The following is an 18,493-nucleotide window of genomic DNA, read 5'->3' on the forward strand; positions in this document are numbered from 1 at the left end:
GCTGTTTTATCATTCATTGCAGTATCGGTTTTTACATTAGGCAGTGGTTTATTCAGTTGTCTTGGAGAGGAATTTCTTCCACTGTGGCCGGGAATGTTCATACTACATTTGATTTGGGGGCCTGCAAGAGGCCCCCTGAGGCATTTCCTGCCAGTAAAGGGTTACCTCGTATATCTATTTTTGATCTGCACTCACTGGTCCAATGTCGGCCTTTGCCACATCTTCTACATAGTCCGGGAGGTGGTTGGCGTCTCCATTTTGGCTATTCCTAAAAGGAGTATTACTCCTAGTAGTACCCCACGTACAGTTTTTTTTTTTCTTATATGACCTGGTGTACCACATTTAAAACATTTGGTAACTTGGGGCCTTCTTTCACCTCTGGGATTTGTCTCTCCTATCCAAGCCTCAGTACTGTAGTTACGAGACTCAACACCATTAGTATACTGAATCCATTCTTCCAAAGGAGCTGATCTGATCTTTAATGGTGTAAGTATTCTTCTGCATTCTGCATTAGCATTGTCGAATGCCAAGGACTCAGTTAATACTTTTCTTAATTCTTTATCTGATACAGCTCTTGTTATAGCTGTGTTCAGTCTTTGTAAAAAATCAGTGAAGGGTTCGTGCGGTCCCTGAAATATCTTTGTGTATACCTCAGTTGGTTTTCCAGGTTCTGGAATTTTTTCCCAAGCATTTAGAGCTGCTGTACGGCATAGGGATATTGTATATTCATCATAAATGGCTTGTACATTCCTGTCAGCGAAACATCCCTCACCAAGTATTTGATCTTGGGAGATCACAAAACCTCTGAGTTTACCTTGTTGTTCTAAATTTTTTGCCTCTTCTCTCAACCAGCTTTTCCACTGTAGCTGCTGACTATATTCTAGAACAGCTGAAATTAACTGATGCCAGTCATCTGGGATGATTCTATGTGAGGTAGACCACGAATTTAACAATTGTTTTACGTATGTGGAGTGTATCCCATACGTAACTACTGCTTCCTTTATATTTTTAAAGTCCCATGTTGAAATTGGTTGTAATGTATATGTATTATATGGCTCCGAGTATGTATCATCTGCTGGCTTCTCATGGATGATAACAGGATAAGCCATTGTGTGAGAGCCATTTGGGGATGTTACAACTTCTTTGGTCTTGCCTTTCTGCTTATTAGGTCCCTTGTCATGTTTACTGAGAGTTTCTTCTAAGGCCTGCAAACGAGCACCTAGGGTCTGTTCTATGGAGTGAACCTCCTCTCTGGCAAGGGACTCCAGATTTCTCATGGAATCATAGAAGTTTTTATGTTCCTCAGAAACACATGATTCCATGGACCTTATCTTATCAATTAATGATAATCTTTTTTTCCTTATATAGTGTCTGGAGAGTTAGTGTTCTGTCCATTAAATATTCACATTTATTATCAATAAGATCAATTTTTGGTACAAGCCTGTTTTGTAAATCCTGATCAGCAGATTCCAGAGAAAGAATCTTTTTCTCTAAGGTCTCATTGCTATCCTTTAAAGCAGATTCCAGAGATAGAATCTTTTTTTGTAAGCCTTCATTGTTAGTTTTGAAAGCCTGTAAATCCTGGTTAGCAGATTCCAGATAGAGAATCTTTTTCTGTAAGGTCTTATTGCTATCCATTAAAGCAGATTCCAGAGATAGAATCTTTCTCTGCAAGCCTTCATTGCTCTTGCTTAAAGCCTGTATCAGTCCCAATAATGACTCATCTTTGTTCTTGCTATTAAACCAGTGTTTGAACACTGTGTGGATTATTACAATGAATGCCAAAATGGTACAGGCCAGATATGCCTTAGGAAGGTCGTATATTTCCAGGAAGATGTCATTCATCATACAGGCAAAAAGGTTTTCAAATTCTTGTGAGGTAATGTTGTCAGCCATATTACAAGAATTACTCAAAATTTGTTAGTCAATTTTAAGGTGTAAAATTATCAGGTACTTTTACTTACCTTTCATGGTTTTGGGGGGTGTAGAAGCACTTTTCAGCCAGCAGGCGGCATTGGTACAGCTCCAAAGCAGGGCCTGCTGGTGATCTTGACTGCAGCTTGCTGGAGTCAAGATGGCAGGAGCTGGAGCTGGCTCAGGCACTCAGAAAGCCGGGGAGTGCCTCTTTCGCTGGTCTTGGGGCTAAGCTAGGGAGCTGAGACCAGATTAGCTGCTCCCTTTTTTGGGAATGGAACCGTGTAGGTGTTCCCTGGTTATATGGAACTTTGCAGGCAGGTTTAGGTACCCGCTAGCCGGGGAGGAGGCTGAGGGTGGGAACTACCCAGGCCTTTGGAATTTGCCCCACATGAGAGCCAGATATTGGTGAAATTATTAAGGCCACTCCACGTAGTTAAAAGGAGATTTATTTAATGGTGTAACTTACAAATTAAGGGATAGGTAGGTCACAGGGTCTGGGGAAGGTGTATCACAGTCCAGCGGTGTTCTCTGGAGCTCTGCTTGGTCCACCCCCACTATCCAGGGTCCCGGAATGGAGAGAGTGCCCACCGATCCAGATCTCGGGTCCCCAGGCGCCTCCCTTGGCCCTGCCTTGTAGGCGTGGCAGTTGCCGAAAACTCAATGGGGGTTGGAACTTCCAGATCAAAGTTGGAATGGGACCCACTACAATTGCCTCTAGTGATCCATACTTTCATTTTTTCTTTTTTATTTATTTTTCTCTCTTATCTTACATCTGAACCTCAGTTTCTTCTCCCTGCGCTTCTCCCTGTCCCTCTTCCTACCTCACCTCTTTCCCAGATCCATTCCTCCATTTCCTTTCAGAAAAGAGCAGGCCTCACAGAGATATCAACCAAAATATCAAATAAAATATCAAGTTATAATAATTCTAGGCACATACCCTCATAACAAGGGTGGATGAGGCAAACCAGTAGGAGAAAGAGGGTCCAAAAACAGAAGAAAACTTAGATAGCTCCTGCTCCCACTGTTAGGAGTCCCAAAAGAATACCGAATATACAACATAATATACATGCAGGGGACCTAGTATAGACCTATACAGGCTCCCTGATTGTTGGTTTAGTCTCTTTGAGCCCTTATGAGCCCTGATTAGTTGATTTTGTGGACCCCATTCATTTTTGGGTGTCCTTGACCTCTCTGGCTCCTACAATCCTTTCTCTTGCTCTTCTACAGGATTCCCCAAGCTCTGTGTCATGCTTGGCTGTGGGTCTCTGCATCTGGTCCTATCAGTTGCTAAATGAAGCATCTCTGATTAAGAGTGCTAAGCTCCAGGCTACCTAAGAATATATCAGAGTGTAATTAGGAATAATTTCAATGCTTTAAAATTATTATTATTATTATTATTATTCTTTTGCCAGTTCCGTTTGGTTTTACCAAGTGTTTCTGGGCTATCTATCCCCTCGTGCCTGACCATCCAGGCAGTGTCAGGTGTGGGCTCCCTCTAGTGGCACGGGTCTCATGTTACATCAGTCATTGGTTAGACACTCCCACAAGTTCTGAGCACCTTTAAACCACCACATCTTGCAGGCAGGATAGGTTGTAGATTGAAGGCTTTGTGGCTGCTTTAGTGTCCCAATCCTTCACTTAAAGACTTGCCTTGCTACAAAAGATGACTGCTTCAGCCTCCATATCCCCTGTTACTAGGAGTCTTCACAAGGGTCACCCTCGTAGATTCCAGGGAATTTCCATTGCACTGTTTCCACAAAAACCACAGAATGCCCCCCAATTCCAGTTGTCTCTCCAAGTACTCTCTCCCTCAATCCCCAGACCTGATCTCTGCCATTCTCATACCCACCCCCAGTCCACTCACAATTTTCTTTTTTCTTTCCGAGGGGATTGTCTTACTAAGTAGAGCAATTTGGAAACTCACATATCTGGTCTTAGTGTGTTGTTTTCTTCATTATGAATAGGAGGTCTCTAAGAAGTAGCTGTTCCTAGGATAATAGCATAGCTTGAGACAAAACCATCAGTCAGATACATTTAATGAGATATGACACATAGTTAAAATTAAAAACAGCAGATGTTTTATTCATAAAGGAAGGGGAAGAAAAATAAAAGCAAGAGTTAGAATTTGTGGTCCTTTGAGTTTGGCATGCAGTGATTTCATTCTTTCAGGGCATTAAATCTCTTAGGCTCTCAATCATATTTATGGTTTCTATAGTAGATAAGATGATCCAGAGCAGTGGGTATTTTAGATTGTCTATGGCAATAATCTTTACTGTATTAATTATTTTTGTCTTCTGAAGAGAATTTTGAGGTCTTTGGTTAACAAGTGTAAGTGCTGTTCTTGGGTCCATTTAGAGGGGTCTCTTGTCTCTGGATCACTAATTTTGAATTCTCTGTATGTTTTGGATATTAACACTTTGTCAGATATGGAGTTGGTGAAATCAGATGAATCATATGTATTAAATATAGGTTAAACCCAGCAAGGGATACAGAACTATGACAATAAGGAAGTTGTCTCCTGTGCTAATGCATTCAACTCTCTTCCTCACTTTCTCTTCTATCAAGTTCAGTGTATCTTGTTTTCTGTTGAGGTCTTTGATCCACTTGGAGTTGATTTTTGTGCAGAGTGATAGATATAGATCTATTTGCATTCTTCTACATGCTGACATCCAGTTAGAGTAGTACCATTTGATGAAGATGGTTTCTTTCCTTCATTGCATATTTCTGTCTTGTTTGTCACAAATCATAGGTGTATATGTAGGCTTACATTGGAGTCTTCGATCTGATTCCATTGATCAACCTGTCTGTTTTTATGCCAATATTATGCAGTTTTTATTACTATAATTCTGTGGGACTGCATGAAATTATGGATGGCAGTACCTCTGGACGATTTTATTATTGTGCAGAATTGTTTTACGTATCTGTGCTTTTTGTTTTTCCATGTGAAGATGAGCTATTTCAATGTCTGTAAAGAAATGTATTGGAATTTTAATGGGAATTGTTTTGAATGTGTAGACTGCTTTTGGTAAGATGGCCATTTTTACTATGTTAATTTGATCCATGAGTATAGGAAAGTTTTTTCATCTGATATCTTTTTCATCTGATATTCAATTTCTTTCTTCAAAGGCTTGGAATTTTTGCCATATAAGTCATTCACTTATCTGATTAGAGTTATATTTTATATTTTTTGAGGCTATTGTGGAGGATGTTTCTCTGATTTGTTTCTCAGGCCACTTATCATTTGCATATAAGATAGCTACTGATTGTTTTGATTTAATCTTATACCCAGCTACTACATTGAAGGTGTTTATCAGCTGTAAGGGTTCCCTGATAGATTTTTTTGGGTAACTTACATATAGTAACATATCAACTGCAAATAATGATACTCTGACTTCTTGCTTTCCAATGTGTTTTTCTTTGGTCTTCTTCAGTCGTCTTATTGCTGCAGCTAGAACAGAACACGAATAACACAGCCACTAAGACTGACAATTAATGAAGAGGAAATTTCTCATGAAACTGGAAACCTTGTATAAAGCAAAGGACACTGTCTATAGGACAAAATAGCAGCCTTTAGAATGGGAAAAGATTTTCAGTCTATGAATCTGTAAGGAATGGGCTATGGGGAAGAATAGCCCTGGTATCTCTAGGACTTATACATCTGATTCTGGCTTTTGCCTTGGGATCTGTACTCTAAACCCAAGAACGTGGTTTCTGACCTCTAAAATTCAATGGTAATCATAAGAAAAAATGATGTCCCTTCAAGGGTCTTATGAGATGTTAACTCGGAGATGGCTAAAACTTAAAGGGACCCTCCTCTAAAATAGATGGATAAAATGAGGTTGGAGTTTCTGGTAAAATTTAGGAAGGGACTATACCCTCATTACTATGGAAGAAGTTATAGAAATGAAGAGCAGCTAGCATCTTTCAATTTCTGTAAGAAATTTATGGTACTTTCTGAGGGAGTTAAGGTACATGATTGATTATGGAGTAGGGAGGTTCAAGAATTTTATATGAAAGAAAGACAATGACAGAGAAAACCAGAAGTTGTCAGATCTTAGACTATATGCTGCTTTGCTCATACCCATATACAGCTGCCTCTCTCTTTATCTCTATATTTGATATTACTCTGTGTGTCCCCAGTTCTCAGTTGTGAAACTCCATTCCCACACACAGGAATGAATTCTCTTCTGAAACCCTGCAATAATAATAATTCTCCTAAACCACATATAGAAAAGACTGTCTGACTCAGTCTCCTCCTAGGAAATGCAACTTAACATGTGGTAATGTGAGTAAGCTGGAAATATGACTTAGACCAATTGCCCTCCAGGGCTCACCCTACATTTGCTGCTGCTTATCCTGGCCCAACACTATCCTCTGACCTCTGGTGAGTCTCTGTGGTTTGGTATATACCTATCTCCAGACTATGTAATTACCTGAGTGTTTACCCTGGATATTTTTGAGTCAGGTTCCATTGATTGAAACAGTCAGGCTGAAGAATGATTGTTCCACACTTAGAGTCTTGGTGTGACATTGTCCAAGAGGAAAGCAAAATGTACAGGGAAACATGTTCGCTTACTCCTTCCTATCCACTTGACATGATAGATTCCATATTGGGTGCTCCACAGTCTCACCCACCCAAAGAATCTCCACTAGATGCACTTTATGTAATTGTAAAAACACTGTTCTGAAGGATATGTTTAAGCAAAGGAAGAGGTATTCTTTTATAACACTTCTTTTTTGGACTGGACCCTGCTGATGAATTGTCCTGTCTGTGCTCATTTACTCCAAAGTTCAACTCCTCCCAGATTACCTTCTTTACTCAGTGGTTCCACTGCTAAATGACCACCATCTCTTCTCTCTGTGGTTTTTCTTCTGCTCTTTTAGCAAACTCTAACACAGGTAATCTGCTTCCTGAAATACCTTTTCAACAAATACAACTAAAAATACCATTAAAATTCTTCATAGACCTCCTGGCTCATACTAGCAGCTACTGCTTTACTAATCATTTTGATTCTTATATCCATATGCTCCTGTTTCATTTTTCTGTTAATACAATTCATCCAGATTACTATGCAACATCAAAACACAGATTTATGTGCACAGTATCATTATAATGTGTAAGGACACATACTAGCCTCTCATTCAAACACTGTGATGTAGTAGGGCCTCCTAAAGCAAAGATAAACTGTACAGAAGAAAGCATGTACAGAGTTCCAATCATTATTCACAGGAATAGGAAAGAGAATTCTCTGATCCAACCCAAGTATCTCAGCTAAAAGGAAAAATTATTGATTTCTTTTTCTTTCTTTTTGCTCCATACTGTTCTCAGATTTCATTTCTTATGTTTAATTTATTTTTTCATCTCTTTTCTTTGGTTCTTTCTCATATGCATTCCTTTTTAACAGTTGGCTGTACCTTTCTTTTTTCCATTCCTCAGGCTTCCCTTTATCATATTTAAGTACTTTATTATTGTTTTTCCTTTATTAGATTTTAAACTCTTAATGTATTCTGTCTGTACCTTTGCTCCGTCCTATGTTCATCAGTGTAGTGGCATGCTTACTGTTAACTGCATTTTACTGTATTCCTACATATGGTTTGATTTGATGGTGTTATTGTGACTTGTTTTCTCTCTTGAGTAGTACTTGGCTTGTTTGCTCACTTGAGTAGTACTGGGGATTGAGCAATCAGGAGGAAGCTGCTGACTAAGAAGACCCATGATTATAAGTGGAAGAAGGAATGAAGGGATAACTCAGTGGTTAAGAACACTGGTTTCTCTTCCAGAGGATCTGGATTCAATTCCCAGCACGCACACTTGGTTCACAAATGTCTTCAACTCCAGTCCCAAATTATTCAAAGGCATCTCTGTCTTCCTCAGGAACCACACACACAAACATGATGCACAGACTTACATTCAGGCATATGATTTGTACATATTAAAATAAATAATATAATACAACAAAATTAAATTTTTAAGTGGAAGAGGACACTGAGATTGTCAGTTGTAATGGTCAGCTGTAGTCATTTATATGACAGTCCGCTGTGTAACTGACGTTAGTGGTCAGTTATAGTTGTTAACATTGTGTTCAGTTGTCATTGTTACTGTGACAGTCAGTTATAGTGTTCATTTAAATGATCAGCTGTAGTTATCAGATGTAGTTGTCCCTGTTACAATAAGATCTTGTGGTCAAATGTAGTGATCATTTAGATTGTCAGCTGTGGAGGTCATTGTGGTGATCAGTTATTCTTTTTTTTTAGTGTTGTGGCAAGTTGTAACAGTCACTTGGAGATCAATTGTCGTGGTCACTTTGGTTGTTAATTATAGTGTTCACTATGGTGACCTGTGGTTGTAGCAACCACTATGGATGCCAATTGTCTTGGTCACTGTGGTGGTCAACCATGGTGAACACTTTGGTGATGAGCTGTAATGGTCACTGTGATAGTAAGCATAGTGATCTCTATTTTGGTCTCTTGTAATAGTCAGCTATAGCAGTCAGCTGGGCTTTTTTAATATTGTATATGGAATTCAGTTATAGTGGTCAATTTGGTAGTCAATCATAGTGTTCAATGGAAAGGTCGATTGTTATGGTCGCTGTGGTGGTGAGCCAGAGTGGTCACAACTGTGGTCTCTTGTATCGGTAGCTGTTGCAGTCACTATGGTGGCAATTGTAGTGGTCATATAGAGTGGAAACTATGGAGGTCAGTTGTCATGGTCACTGTGGGGGTCAGTTATAGTGTTCAATGTAAATGTCAGTGGTTATGGTCAGCTATAGTCAATATTATGGTTTGTTATAGAGGTCAGTTATGGTTGTCAATGTAATGGTCACATGTGGTGGTTGGTCACTTTGATAATCAGTCATAGTGGTCTGTTAGTTGTGGTGGTTAGTTGTGATGGTTGGCTATAGTAGTCAGCTGAGGTGGTCACTATTGTGTTTATTTGCATTGGTCCGATGTAATGGTCACTATGGAGATGAGATTTAGTGGTCACTCTGATGGTCAGTTGTAGTAGTTGTGGTGGTTCAAATAAGAATGGCTCACTTAGACTCATATATTTAAAGACTTAGCCATCAAGGAGTGGCACTACTTGAGAAGGATTTGGAGTTTTGGCCTAGTTGTAGGAAACGTGTCAGTGGGGTTGAGCTTAGAGGTATTCAAAAGCCCAGGGCCAGGTCTAGTGTCTTTCTCTTCCTGCTCCTTGCAGATCAGGATGTAGAACTCTCAGCTACTTTTCCAGCACCATGTTTGCTGTGTGCTGCCATGCTCCCTGCCATGAAAAAGAACTACACCCCTGAGACTGTAAGCAAGCACAGATTAAATATTTTCTTTTATAAGTTTCCTTGGTCATGGTATCTCTTCATAACAATAGAACATTGATTAAGACAGTGGTCATTGAGGTGGTCAGTTTTAGTGTTCACTGCCATGATCACCATAGTGTTCACTATGAAGACAACAGTAGTGATCAGTTGTGCTACTCTCTAGTCAATCATAATGGTCACTATGGTTGCCAGTTGTATTGTTTGTAGACAAAACTCTAAATGGTCTTATTAAATAAGAAACACAGAGCCAAATACAGAGTTAAAAGCCCAAGTGATCAGAACACTAGTGAATAACCTTTAGCTTACCCCTCACTGCCATCCTTCCCCTGAGAGAGAGACCTTATTCTGTGTGACTTGTCTTTTTATTGCCTCTCTGTTCTATCTTCTCATTAGCTCTAAACCCAATCACATGATTTCCTTATCACTGCTTTTCTATAAAGACCTCCAGGTCTCTATGGTTGGTACTGGGATTAAAGGTTCAAGTCACTGCTTGGCTATGTCCTTGACTACACAGAGACTCTGCCTGCCATGTGATCGGATTAATGGCGAGTGCCACCACTGCCAGACTTCTGCTAAATGGCTTGCTTTTACCTCTGTTCCCTAGGCAACTTTATTTATTAACATACAAATAAAATCACATTTCAGCACAAATGAAGTATCACCATAATTGTTCACTGTGATGGTAATTCATAGTTGTCACTGTGATGGTCAGCTATATTGGTCACTCTGGCTGTCTCAGTGGTCATCATCAATAGTGTCTAGTGTGATGGAAAACCATAGTCATCAATATTCTGATCATCTTTGATAGTCAGTTCTGGTGGTTACATTTGTCCTTAGACTGGTTGGTTAGCTGCAGTGGTCACCAGTGGTCAGGTAAAGTGGACACTAAATGGACAGTTATAAGGATTAGTTGTAATGATAACTGTGATAATCTGCTGTGTGACAGTCATCTCTGGTGCTTACTATGATCAGCTGTAGTGGTAAACTGTAATTGTTACTATTGTGTTCAGCTGTAGTGCGTACTGTAATGATCAGCCATAGTGTTTAATGAGATGGTCTGCAATCATGATAACTGTGGTGGTTACTTATAATGTAGCCAAAATAATGTACAAATAGTGATTGAAATTATGAGTTGGCACAGTCAGCCCAACTTTTCCATAATAGAAAATCCTTAGCATAATTGAAAATGAGAATAATATAGAAAATTAATTGAACTGGATTTTTTTAGGTCCGAAGCTCATTTTGATAGAACAGAGTCTCTAGAAGACAATATACACTAAAGAGCAGTCTTTCCCATCCAGTTTACACTAACAATAGAGCCCTTGTTTCCTTCTTTCGCCATGCTTACCTCCCCTTTTGATTCAGTCTGTGTCTTAGACATTGTTCTATTGCTGTAAAAAGTTAGCATGATCACTGCAACTCTTACTCAAGAAAACATTTCATGAGGGTTTGCTTACAGTTTCAAAGGTTTAGTTGAACATTATTATGGCAGGGAGAATGGTGGCATGCATGCAGACTTGGTGCTGGAGATGTATCTGAGAGCTCCACATTGAGATCCTCAGGCAACAGAGAGAGTCACTTAGTCTGCCTTAGGATTTTGCAACCTTAAAGCCCATCCTCATTAACAAATTTCATCTAACAAAGCCATACCTCCTAATCTCTTTCAAATAGTGCCACTCTCTTATAACTAAGCATTTAAGGATATGATATTTCCTATGGCGGAAACTCTCATTCAAACATGGCATTCCATTCCCTGACCCCATGGGCTTTTAGCAATATCATAATTCAAATTTTTTCAGTCCAATTTCAGTTCGAACTTATAGTCCTTCACATTCTTAACACCACATAAAATTCCAAAATGCAAAGTCGGTGAGAATCATGCCATTTTTCTAATTGTAATACTCATCAAATCAAAATGCAGATCACATACTTCCAACACACAATGGCACAGAATGTACATTACCATTCAGACGGGTGGGGATAAAACATAATGAGGAAATAGTGGACCAAAGCAAAACAGAAAAGCAGCAGAGGAAATTCTAAATTCCATATCTCCATATCTGATATCAAAGGACTTCTCACTTCTCAGCTTTCCAACACCCCTCAGCTTTTTTTTTTTTTTCTGAAACACACTTCCCTCGGAAGTGGCCCATTCCCAGATGTCTCCATGGCCCAGGATGGTAGCTCTGGCCACACAGAACAGTATGGCCACAGTAGCAGTCTGGTTCTTGGACACTTATATGTTCTTCGGTGGCTGACCAGACCCTGATCATCTTCATGGCCCTCAGTGGTAACAGGAGCCATAGGCATCAACTCAGACCCTGGTTGCTGTAGGGCCACATATCCAGACATGGCACTTTTGGCAGCTGCCCTGGCCCAGATAATACCATGGCCTGGCTGACAGTCAGGCCACTCAAATCAGCATGTCCCTAGTGGCCACATGGTCCTCAGATACCCTCAAGGCCACAGATTGTGGCCCAGACCCCAAGGATCTATGTGGTCTTTAGTGGCAACATGGACCCCAGACATCAATACAGACCCTGCTTGTGGGAGGATCATGTACCCAGACATGGTTCTAGGCATCAGCCTGGACCCAGATGTCAGCATGGCCCCAGGCGGCAGTGCAGGGCACTTGGCCCAGTCTGGCCCCCATGGCAGAGTGGCCCCAGAACAATGATATGTGTCTCCATGGTATCCCAGACCCCTGGCATTGGCAGAATCTTTGATGGTCTCAGGAGCTACAGCCATCAACAAAGACCCTGGCTGGGGCAGGGATACAGACCTAGACATGGCCCTTGTCCACAGCCCAGGTCTGGATGATAGTATGACCTCTGTTGACAGCACTGGCCACTCAAATCAGAGTGACCCTTCTAGTTGCAGGATAGCCCTCAGATACCAATGTGGTTACAGGTTGTGACCCAGATTCTGTGCATCCACATGGCACATAGTTGCAAGATGGGCCAGGGACATTAGCACAGATCCTGGCCTCCATAGGGCTATGGACATGGTCCTTGGCAACATCACAGATCAGAATGTCACCATTGCCCCGGTTGGCTGCTCAGGCCACCAAGATTTGAGTGACTTCTATGACAGCATGGTCCTCAGATACCAACATGGCCCCCTCAACTGCTCCAGGGACCTAGACCAAGACATAAATTTAAGTAATTCTTGTTCCTGATAGTCTTATAGATCTTTTAGTTTGAATAAACATATTTTTCTAACTTGTGAAAAATGTGTCATCAAAGGTTTAGAATAAAATGTACTTTAAAATCGAGGTGAATTAACTTAAATGAAATAAATGCTTCCAAGGAAACACATAACCACATGAAAAATAAAAGGAAAATGATATACATAACTTTTAGGCAAGATCCTTTGGCACATATACTATCTAAGAGGGGGAAGGAGTATAAAGAAAACTTCTTTTGTTATATGGAAGATTCTTAAAGTGGTGGGGTGATTATAGATATTTGAAAAGTTAGTTATGCCTTCTTTAGGATTATTCAAGTGAGAACATGTTTGATATTTCTTTTATCTAGACATTCCTGGAAAGAAAGAAGACAATGCAAAGCAAAGATATAAAAGAAGCCTGTGATAATTTCATATTAGAACTCTTCTTGTGGCTATATCAGAAAACCTGACATCAAGTACTTATGGGAGGGAGGATTCAGTTTGGCTCCCGGTTTCAGTAGGCACTAGTCTAATATGTCAGGAAAGGCCTTACATCTAGAGAGCCTTGGCCAATTTGGAGAGGATTATCAGTGCCCCCTTCACATACTGGTTGACCAGGTGGCTGACAGCACTAGAAAGAGGGCTAGGCTCTAAGTCTCAGGAAATTTCCCTACTTTTCTCCATCCACAAGCTAGACCTTTCCTTTGTGATGAGTTCAAAGCATCATAAAAACAGATTGATCATCTGGGGACAAAGTATGAGAACATGAGCCTGTGAGTGATAGTTTATAAGGAAACCCTAAGAAATAATTTACATCACAAAGTCTGTATGAATCATGACATGAATTACATAAAACTCGTATCAAGTTGGTGTGTGAATAGAACAGTCAAGGCGCAAGTGAAGATCTTCAGTTTAAATTTTCTTTAGTTAGCATTTCATGGTGGTCTGTTGATATACACATATAATTTTATTTCCCTCATGTTATCCACCACCTTCCATTGTGCTCATTCACTTATTTATCTCTTCCTCTTTTTCTTTCATTTCCAGGTGGTAAGAATATTTTACAAGTATACTTCCAACCAAGCATCTGCTCCCTGAGGCCACAAAACTGTCTATAATTAAATTAAGTAATATTGATTCTTGACCCACTAAAATAGTAAAGACAAGTTAATGTGGAGTGCTTGTGAAGATGATTATTCTATAGCATGTGGACCAGGAATGCAAACATAGATACAACTGTGAATAATGTGCAGAGAATCAGAAAAGAATGTATATGTCCTTAAATAATTTACTGTCTTATGGTCTTCAATATTATCAAAGCTCTGATTAGAAAAACTGTACTGAAGAACCACTAAATTATTTCATGTTACAAAAGTCAAATGGAACATGGCTCTCTCCATCAAGCCTGACCCCTTCATACATCATTCAATTCCAGAAGTGAGATTGGGATAAAGTACACTTTGTGGTATACATGAAGAAGGAGATGGACATAAAGAGAAACTAGACATAATTATTAGATTAATATTCAACTTTGCACTTTCTGTTGTCTGAAATGTGGAGAAGTATTTGAAAATGGGAAATGTAGATAAAAGCTAATTGCTAGTAATCCATAAGAGCCTTACAATTTTTAAGTTTGAATATATTCTAAATTTAGAAATTAGAATATCTTAGAATGAGAGATGATTTTAAACAGCATAATTCATGAACTAATTGCAAATTTTATATGGGCATACTAAAAGCAGAGAGAATGCTCATGAGTTAGAAAAATCAGTGTCTTAGTTCAAATCTGTGAGACTTCTATTGCCACAAAGTAAATAGTCACTTGTAACACCAACCACACACTAGCTTTGTTTCTTAAATTCACTTCTCTCCCTGACCTGGATTTTGACATGTTTCAGATTAATAAAAATATATGAAAATAAGGTAATTTTAGGAGAATAATAATATTACAGCTGTGGAAATGAGTATTAAAAATATTATTCTGTTATCTCGGTTTTTAGTAATACCATGAATAACACACATAAAAGAATCCATGTTTGATTAATTTGAATACCTTCATGGGAACCTGCAGTCTATAAAGGACATTTTGTCAAGCTAATCTTTCTATCATGATTATTTATTCATTCCAGTTTCATTAATTCCTTGAGAGTTTGACTTTCATACAGTTATTTTATCACATTCATGTCCCAATTCTTCCTGGATCTAACTGGCTTTGCTATCACTCAACGTGTTGCTGTTTTTATTATAACTCTTTGAGACCAATGTGTGCTGCCCAAATCTTCTTGCACGGTGATCTGCCATTAGAGAGTGCGTAACATACTGGGTACTGAACTCTTAGAGAAAACCGACCCCTTCTTTCCTAGTAACTAAGAATTGGCAATCCACCTCTTCTAGGGATAGAATTTAATTTTCAACTCCTCTTTCCATGCTGAGAATTGGTCTGGGTTAGGACTGAATAGCTTGTATGCATGCTGTCACAACCTCTAGGAGTTCATATGTGCAGTGTTCCTCTATGTCCAAAAGTTGCTTCCTTGCAGTCATCCTCCACATCCAACCCTTCCTTTCTTTCCAGCTCTCTTCGGAAATGATTCCTGAATCTTGGGGACTGGAGGTGCAGTGTAAAGGTTTTTGTTCCCTTATGGCTGAATATTCTGTTGACTCTTATTCTATTCATCTCAGAGAGTTTTAGTTATCTGTTTTAACATCTATCTACTGTAAGTTAGAACTTCTTGAGTGCTGGTTGAGAAATGTACAGATCTATGTGTATAACCTTAAAGTCATCATAGGCCATTTTATAAGTATGTCCATTAAGGAGTGTCCTAGTATAAAGCTCGTTTTCCCATATGGGTAGTTTTTCTAGAAGTGTTTACTATATACTGCAGCTAAAATTATCTTTGAAGAACATAGCTAATTTTATTTTATTTATTTATTAAATTTGTACATGGTATTCTTTATTGGGATGCTCAGTGGAGACATCTGTAAACTAGCTCACAGTTGTGGTGACAACTACAACACATGTTATTATATTATTATATTATATTATATTATATTATATTATATTATTATATTATATCAAAAAGGAGTGTGGTTCCCACTCATTTCTTTGTGACAGCAACTGAGACCTGAATTCAGAGTTATTGTGGCTAAATGTTTTAACTAGCATCTTTCAATATTAGGGTCCAAATAACCAAATAAATATTTTGATTAATTTTCCTTTTCATGATTACTGACTTTGGTGACTGAGCAAAGTTTTTCAAGGTGCCGTGTGTTTCTTTACTACCAAATATGTGAATACTTTAACATCAGAGTCTTTACCTATTCCCTCAGAGTCAAATTATTAAGATGAAAAGGCATTAGGAATAGTGTGGATGGTTTTGTTGGCTAGTGACTTAGAAGCAATAGAATCACCTCAGATACAAACACTTTCAAAGATGTTTGACTGAGCTGGGAAGATTCATCCATTTATTGTGGGATACCATTCTGTGGTGTAGGGTCAATCCCATACTAATCAAAATGTGAGGGTAAGTGGGGTGTGAGAATTCACCTCTTTCTGCTTCTTAACCACAGATGCATTTTGACCATCTACCTCATGAATCTGCCATCATCACATCCCCAATGTGATAGACTCTATGAGCAAACAATGAGGCAAAAGAGCAATACTTCATTACATTGTTGTTGTAAGTATTTTGTCATAATAGCCTGAGATGTAAATAGCAGAACATTGGAATCAGGGAGTGGCTTTCTTGCAATGATTAACCTGAGTATATGTTTCCTAATATTTGTGAATTTATTTACAGGAGGAAAGTGGGAGAATTTAAAGCATAAGAATGCAGAGATTAGGGGGACATTTTGGAGAAATCTTCATAGGTCAAACTTTCTAGCAAAATGGAACAGTGGAGACTTCTGAGGCTCTGTAAGGGAAACATGGAATTATTGGCATCGTAAACCGGCCTCAAAGCATTTTTGTTGTACTCTAACAATGAACCTGCATGCAGTCTGCCAATATCCTGAAATGTTGAATCAGTTCAAACATATTAGACTCAATTCTTTGGTACAGGACCTTAAAGAAAGCATGACATTCAGACAGTGGTGTGGTTACTAATCAGGGCTTTTAGTCAAACATACAGTGAGATTCTTCTGAAAGATAAGAATAGCCTACAAATTATGAGGAATTATTTTAATGAAATTTAAAGTTGTAAACCATGAAGACAGACAAAACATCTTTAGTTCCTTCCAGTATTCAAAGACACCATTTCATACATGGAAATATAGGAAGGTCCTTTGAGAGTAAAACACCACCTATGAACTTGTTAACATATTGAAAGAAAAGATCCTCAACTAAGCATATTTTAGGGATTCCCTACTGCAAAATTCCTACTTGGGGAAATATTTCCCCAAGATCAGCATCAAAGGCATAAACAGGGCAGTGAAACTGTGGTCCAGGATCCAAGCTGTATGTTGGTTGACAGTAGAAATCACCAGTATCACAAGTTTGATACACAATAGTTTGCTGGAATGCAGTGTAGGAGAATGATAAGTTAAGGGAGACTCAAACCAAGATTCTACAATGCTGCAGAGGCCAGATAATACGTGACTAGTTATTTTAGATTTCCTTCTAGTAAGGTCTGAGAAGGAACTGAGACAGTAAACCTTAGGATATAATGAAACGTCAAGGTGTTTGCAATACCAAGCGCATGGTGTGTCTAACAAGGAAAGCTGCAGATGTACTGTAGAGCCAGCACAATGACATGAGCTACAAGTTGGAGATATGCATGAGTGGGATAGTTCGAGGCTATGGGAATGCAGCTGATTCTACATAAACCCCAGATTCTAAATACAGACATAAAAGTTTTGTTGTTTGCTACATTTGATTTTAATCTTGCTTTTAAATGTTCTTTCCTTACTTTTCATTCATTATTCTGTTTTACAATGGGAATCTTTAGTCTGTGTCATTGAATGAATAAAGGCCACACAAGAGTTTGCTCTGAGTTTCCAGAGAAAGTTGGATCATACACATAAAAGTATCAATTTTATTTTAAATGTATGTCTATGTATGCTTAGGAAGTCATGAGTACATGTGGTTGAGGATATCAACAGAAGTTGGAACAGGTCATTGGAGCTGGAGTTATGGACTGTCGTGGGTTGCCTAATGTGGGTGGTGGCAAACAAACTCAAGTCCTCGGCATGAGCAGTACCAGTTTTTAACCACTTGGTCATCTCTCTGAGACCATGGAAAACAGATGTTTGAATGTTATTAGAACTCCTAAGACTTTAGGGATATTTAGAGGTATGGTAAATATACTTGTCATTATAAAATTAACATGAGACTTAAAGAACCACTGTGAAGGGTTATGATTTAAAAGTGATGTATTTGGGCTTCAAGTTGACAAGGAATAGAGTTGAGATGGTTAATTTTCACTATCAATTTAATGAAATTTATAATTTTGGCTTAAAGGCTTAGAGACCAAGTGTCTCTAAGCACATTTCCTGTGAGGCTTGAGCTTGGTAGGAGGATGTACCCTGGGTGTTGGTGGATCTATTTTCTATATTTTTTCCTGGGCATAAAAACAGAAGCTGGAAAGATTACCATTATAGATGTATAGTTTGTTATTTTCTGCCTTCTCATTGTTGGTACACTGTGTCCAGTTGTTTCATGATCCTGAACTATTCACTCTCTGCCTTGATGCACTGCACCTGCAAAGCATGAGCTAACTTCTGTCCTTCCTTTCTCATGTTGTCTTTTTTCCCCCATATATTTTTCCACAGCCTTGAGAAAAGTTATTAATGCAAGTGGGATTACAGGAGTCTTTAAACGTAGTCCCTAAATTTATATTTTATAAATTATTTTCCTAGTCTAACATTGTCTCCAACTCTATTCATGGTGTAGCTAAGCAAATAAATTATTAATTTAATTCTGAGGAAAATACGACCATATTCCTTTTGACCTATTTCAATGTATCTTCTGGGAACTGATAACTATCCGTTTTAGAAAACAGCAATTATTGCAACACTAATTGTCTTTATATGGATTTTTAGTAAGGCTATCCAGAAAGATTTGCCTTTTGGGACTCCCAAGGAGTAGCAAGTGACTTTAA

The sequence above is a fragment of the Peromyscus californicus genome, unplaced genomic scaffold, assembly GCF_007827085.1.
Source record: "Peromyscus californicus insignis strain IS unplaced genomic scaffold, ASM782708v3 Scaffold_4__1_contigs__length_199733344, whole genome shotgun sequence".
Lineage (NCBI taxonomy): Eukaryota > Metazoa > Chordata > Mammalia > Rodentia > Cricetidae > Peromyscus > Peromyscus californicus.